At 43.2% G+C, this 6,000-nt stretch overlaps 1 long non-coding RNA gene across 1 annotated transcript in view; it reads left to right on the top strand.

The window, feature by feature from the left end:
* Positions 1–4,061, top strand: part of LOC131384077 (uncharacterized) — a 4,897-nt gene extending 836 nt beyond the window's left edge. Inside the window, exons 2-5 of the long non-coding RNA XR_009214575.1 lie at positions 250–313; positions 1,474–1,611; positions 1,776–2,012; positions 3,841–4,061. This is a non-coding gene — a long non-coding RNA (uncharacterized LOC131384077). The remainder of the gene's footprint in view (positions 1–249; positions 314–1,473; positions 1,612–1,775; positions 2,013–3,840) is intronic.
* The last annotated feature ends 1,939 nt before the right edge of the window (positions 4,062–6,000 follow it).

The following is a 6,000-nucleotide window of genomic DNA, read 5'->3' as shown; positions in this document are numbered from 1 at the left end:
GAGGAGGATGGGGCATTGGTAGTTTTTGAGCACCTGTAGGGGGTTTCGGTGAGATGCCTGTGGGGAGGAGGACGGGGCATTGGTACGTTTTGAGCGCCTGTAGGGGTTGGAGGAAGTGAACATGTTCTCTCTTTGCTCCACTATTTTGTGTTTTACACTGAAAACATATGCGTGCCTTCAAATGATCAAGTAGAACAAAGGGATTCAGTAGGAAACCTATGTGTTCTCACACTTAATACTCGTTTCCAGTGTTGACTATTGCTGACTATTTCTCCCGAGTCCTTCCTGAAATACCTCTCGCATTTCGCAGTGCGTAAGTATCCTTAGAGGTGTGCATCTTTCCATAAAATACTGATTTCTCATAGTAGGATGACTCAGGATTGCAAGCAGAATTCATTTTATCCCTTCTTAAGAGTGGTCCCCTTTAATCTGGTGTTACAGGTTGTCCACCTGATACGGTTGGATGTGTCCCCACCCAAATCTCATCTGGAATTGTAGCTCCCATAATTCCCCCATGTTGTGGGAGAGACCCAGTGGGAGGTAAATGAATCATGGGGGCGGGTCTTTCCCATGCTATTCTTGTGGTAGTGAATAAGTCTCATGAGATCTGATGGTTTTATAAATGGGAGTTCCTGCACACACTTCCTCTTGCCTACTGCCATGTAAGATGTGCTTTTCTCCTCCTCTGCCTTCTGCCATGATTGTGAGCCCTCCCCAGCCATGTGGAACTGTGAGTTCTTTAAACCTCTTTCCTGATGTCTTTATCAGCAGCATGAGAAAGGACTAACACACCTCCCCCCAAATCCACATATTGAGGTCCTAACCCCAGTACCTCCTATGTGATTTTATTTGGAGATAGGGTCATGGCAGATGATAATAGTTAAGATGAAGTTATTGGGTGACCGTTAATGCAAGTTGAATAGTGTCTTTGTGAAAAGGGGGCATTTGGACACCCACACACACAGGGAGAACACCAGGTGAAGACGAGAGAAAAGATGAGTGATGCTTCCATAAGCCCAGGAAGGTTAGAGTTGCCAGCAAGCCACCAGAGTCTAGGAGAGAGGACTGAAACAGGTTCTCCCTCATAGTTCCTGGAAGGAACCAACCCTCTGGCACCTTGGTATGAGACTTCCACCCTCCAGAACTGTACGACAATAGGTTTCTGTTGTTCATGCCTCCTTTGTGGTATTTTGTGAACGCATCCCTAGAAAATAGATACATTCAGCTTTGTAGAACTTGCCCATCCTGGAGAGAGGCTAAAGGTTTTCCATTCCATTTGGGGAAATAAAAAACTATTTTGGGCACTCATAGATGAGCACGCAAAGTTCAGTGTATTCTAACATCAAAATTGCAGATTTTCACTCCATTTCAGCAGACCTCATTCATCTCTCCAGTGTGGGAAACAGATGTGGCTGTAATCTGGTGTGGGGAGTCCATCGGCAGAGACGACAGTTATGCACTTTTTATTTCCAGGATCCTTTCCTGAATTCCTCCCAGATTGTTCCACTAGGACCTCCACCTGCAGGAGCCTGGTGCTGGACATCCTGTTCTGTTGCAATGCCTTTCCTCAGTCTTGCATCCACACCAAGCCATGCAGCTCTTCCTGCTGAGGTTGTTTTGCCCCAGGAAGCCCTCCTGGGTGGGTCCTTGTCAAATGATCCCACAGCTGTGCCCAGAAGCTGGGTCCCTTTGGGCTGCATGGGAGATGTGCACCTTTGCCGAATCACTCACTCAGAGCAGGGCAAGCCCTCTCATTCTCCTCTCTGCCCTCTCAGGCCAGTGCAGCCAGACAGACATCGAGACCTTTCTAGATGGCCAGAAAGTACCAGTCTGCACATCACAAATACCAAGGAATATGGTGTTTCCAGGAATCTGCTCCCACTGTGTCCAAGTTTGAGGAGAAGCACCCTTGATCCAACTGAAAAAATGCATAGAAACCTCTTGAAAGATTCCTCACTCGCAAGTCTCTGCAACCCATAATGAATATTTAACTTTCTCTTATATACTTTTAGGTAGATGATTGTGATTGGTGAATTATACGAGTTAAGTAGACTGGGCTGACGGGTGCTCAATTAGTTGGTTAAACACCATTCTGGGTGCGCCTGTGAGGGTGTTTCCACTACAGATTAGCGTTGGAATGGGCAGAGTGAATTAAGCAAATGTCGCTCCCCAGTGTGGGTGGGCCTCATCCAATCCTGGGAGAGCCTGCGGAGAGTGGAAAGCAGAGAAAGCCTGTATTTTCATGCTGCTTAACTGCTTCTGCTGAGAGGTCGCTCCTCTCCTGCCTCGAACTAGGGCTTACACCATCAATGCCCCTGGTTCTCAGAACTTTGGATTCACGCTGAATGACACCTGCAGCTTCCCCAGGTTTACACTTTGCAAATGGCACTTTATGTGACTTAGACGCTGTGATCCTGTGAGTGAATTCCTCATCATGAATCTCTTTTTATTTGCCCTATTGGCTCTGTTCCTTTGGAAAATTCTGGCTAAAAAAACCACAATGATGAAGTGGAAGCCACCAGACTGGTTTTACTGCTTCATAATGTATCCTCCTGGGATTTGGTTTGTCCATCAAATAGAAATCACACAAAGGGTCATATTTTTACATAAATTTCATATGCGGGCCAGGCACAGTGGCTCACGCCTGTAATCCCAGCACTTTGGGAGGCCGAGGTGGGTGGATCACTTGAGGTCAGGAGTTCAAGAACAGCCTGACCAACATGGTGAAATCCCACGTCTACTAAAATTACAAAAATTAGCCAGGCGTGGTGGCGGGTGCCTGTAATCCCAGCTACTTGGGAGGCTAAGGCAGGAGAATCACTTGAACCCAGGAGGTGGAGGTTGCAGGGAGCAGAGATTGTGCCACCGTACTCTAGCCTGGGCAGCAGATTAGACCCTGTGTAAAAAAAAAAAAAAAAAAGAAAGAAAAGAAAAAGAAAAAAATTCATATGCATTACACTTAAGATAAAGTATCCTATTATATGTACATATATAATGTGGGTATAGTACAGACATGGTTTTGTACCCTGCGTTTGTTTCAGTTTACAGTAATTTGTGCTAAAGAGCCTACAAATATCTACTCATTCTTCCTCATGGCTTCATAATAATTCATTTTATAAGCTCACAGTAATTTACTTCACTGGTCACCTGTTGGTGGATATTTACTTTGTTTCTATTATTTTGCTAGAATAAATTGGAAGCGCTTTTTCTTGTACAGATATCTTCACTTACATGTGTCTTTATTTCTGTAGGTGGTTGTGGCAGACATAGCAAGATGTCTGCAAAACTCCATTCTGCTGTCTTTGGTTGAATGACGTTTCTCAGTGTCCCCTGCCATTAGTTGTGATCTGTTTTTTTTTTTTTTTTGAGACGGAGTCTCGCTCTGTCACCCAGGCTGGAGCGCAGTGGCGCAATCTCGGCTCACTGCAAGTTCTGTCTCCTGGGTTCACGCCATTCTCCTGCCTCAGCCTCTCCGAGTAGCTGGGACTACAGGCGCCCGCCACCACGCCCGGCTAATTTTTTTGTATTTTTAGTAGAGACGGGGTTTCATCGTGGTCTCGATCTCCTGACCTCGTGATCCACCCGCCTCGGCCTCCCAAAGTGCTGGGATTACAAGCGTGAGCCACTGCGCCTGGCCTCATTAGTTGTGATCTGATGGCTAATTGCAAGGGAGACTGAGAAATGTCATATGACCAAAAATGGTAGAATCTCCAAAATATGTTATCTACCAAAGATGGTAGAATCTCCGAAGGAATGTGGCGGGGGGTGCTTTTTCTACTTCCTGTTTTGCTCCTTAAAATCCTCCCTTGCACACAACTCTATTCTCTTTCTCCTATGCAGATATTTTCAAAAAATGTTCTGAAGGTGCCTACCCTGCTATTATCCTGGGGATCCGAATGGCCTGAAAGAAATTCAGCACGCCAAGCTGAACACTCTTCCTAAACTCCTGGGTGATTAAGAAACAGACTTCCTTCTTACTGAGCAATAGTCTGTGAATCTATTTGTTATTCCAAGTTGGTCTAACCTAACACACAGCTATTTTTAAAAATAAATTTGTCAAATTATCCCCCAAAGAAATTGTACCGATTTGTATGTTCCAAATAGTGTTTGTGAATTCTGTGTAGTCACATTTAATCCTCATGATAGCCATGAATGGAGTGCATGGTTATCTCCCATTTTAATAGGAGAGTATTAATGGTTAGAGTAATATGCAATTTCCCCTAAATTATTAAGCTAGTGTGTGGCACAAAGAGGATTTAAGTCCAAAATTTTATTACTACCAACATGATTTCTATCCCAAAGATAGGACACCTTTTAGAGAATAACGGAGAAACAGGAAACAGTAAGGAGATGAAGGTGTGGAGGTTGTGGGACAAGGACGAGGAACGTGGAGCTGATTCCCTGAGTGATACAGGAGTGTGTGTGTGCACAGGTGAGCCTGTGCATGCCTGCAAGAGCCCCTGTTTTCATTTCTATTCAGAGTTATCCAATTTCTTATGTGCAATAAGCTAATCTTGGAATACAGCAATACCTTATGTGTTGGTCCTGCTGACTCTTAACCTTCCCAACTCCAATACACATCATATAATGTAATCCATCTTTTCATGTCTCTTATATGCTGAGAAATTACTCAGAACTTAAGATAATAATAATGACAATACTATAAAATATTGAGTGACTGTGGAACTTCATAGAAAGTTTATAAGCCATCTTCAGATGAGTGGAGACTTTTGACTTTTTGTCTGAAAGCAATAAGCAAAGAATGACTTCATAAATGTCTGATTTAATGGAGGAATACATTATGTGACAATAAGTAACAAGGTGAACAACAGGAATTAACTTATAGTACAAAGGGAACTAACGAATTAAAATCTTTGAGACAACAAAATGTGTACTCTACTACAAGTTTGCAAATTAAATTTTGGGAAAACTCCCAGATTCAGGAAAATCAGAGCTGAAGTCTGGCCTCAGCAGCAGTTCCCCTTATGTTGATTAACGGGCCTTGATTAGGATGGAAAATTTTTCCCCAGACACAAAAATGGAGGAAGAAGATATGGGATAAGTTTTAACAGAGGTACATTCAAATTAAGAAGGACTTCTTTATTCTAAGATTGTGTTCTCACTACACTTTTTTTTTAGAGATAAAATAAGTGGTTGTCTTTCTCTGACATTTGGTTCTTTACAATTCAATGATCTTGTCAAAAAATGTAAATGAAACCTTAGACTTTGAGGCTTCCTGAATTTACCTGCGTTACATTCAAAAGTACTATTTTCTGATTTATTTTTCTGTTGTTTAGCCAAATCCTTGTGGGTAAGCAAATTATTTCTTTTTTTTCCTTTTTTTTTTTTTTTTTGAGATGGAGTCTTGCTCTGTCAGCCAGGCTGGAGTGCAGCGGCGCAATCTTGGCTCACTGCAAGCTCCACCTCCCAGGTTCACGCCATTCTCCTGCCTCAGCCTCCGAGTAGCTGGGACTACAAGCACCTGCCACCAAGCACGGCTAATTGTATTTTTAGTAGAGACGGGGTTTCACTGTGTTAGCTAGGATGGTCTCGATCTCCTAACCTCGTGATCCGCCCTCCTCGGCCTCCCAAAGTCCTAGGATTACAGGCATGAGCCACCGCGCCCGGCCTCAAATTATTTCTAATTATATCGTCTTGCACGGCAGTTTCATTTTCTTATATCACAGAAGGCTTCTTTAGGGAGAACTTCATGAGACTCTACCACTGACTCAGGTCCCACTTTTTTTTCAACACAGGCTTTAATTTTATTTGTATTCATGCATAATGTGTCTGACATAGGATAGAAAAAAGCACAGCTTAGAGGAGAAGAAAGGGGCTGCAGTCAGAGGTGTTATTGTCAAGCTACGCTAAAACATGAATCATTTCCGATGATTTTCACCAAATATTCACGAGCCAACATTATTTACAAAGGGCAAAGGCTTTGCAAATAAAACCAGATATTGATATCTCCAACTTGCAGCTTGGGAAATTGTGATCCAA

The sequence above is a fragment of the Hylobates moloch genome, unplaced genomic scaffold, assembly GCF_009828535.3.
Source record: "Hylobates moloch isolate HMO894 unplaced genomic scaffold, HMol_V3 SCAFFOLD_8, whole genome shotgun sequence".
NCBI classification, from domain to species: Eukaryota; Metazoa; Chordata; class Mammalia; order Primates; family Hylobatidae; genus Hylobates; species Hylobates moloch.
This window is presented reverse-complemented; position numbering and strand designations above follow the sequence as displayed.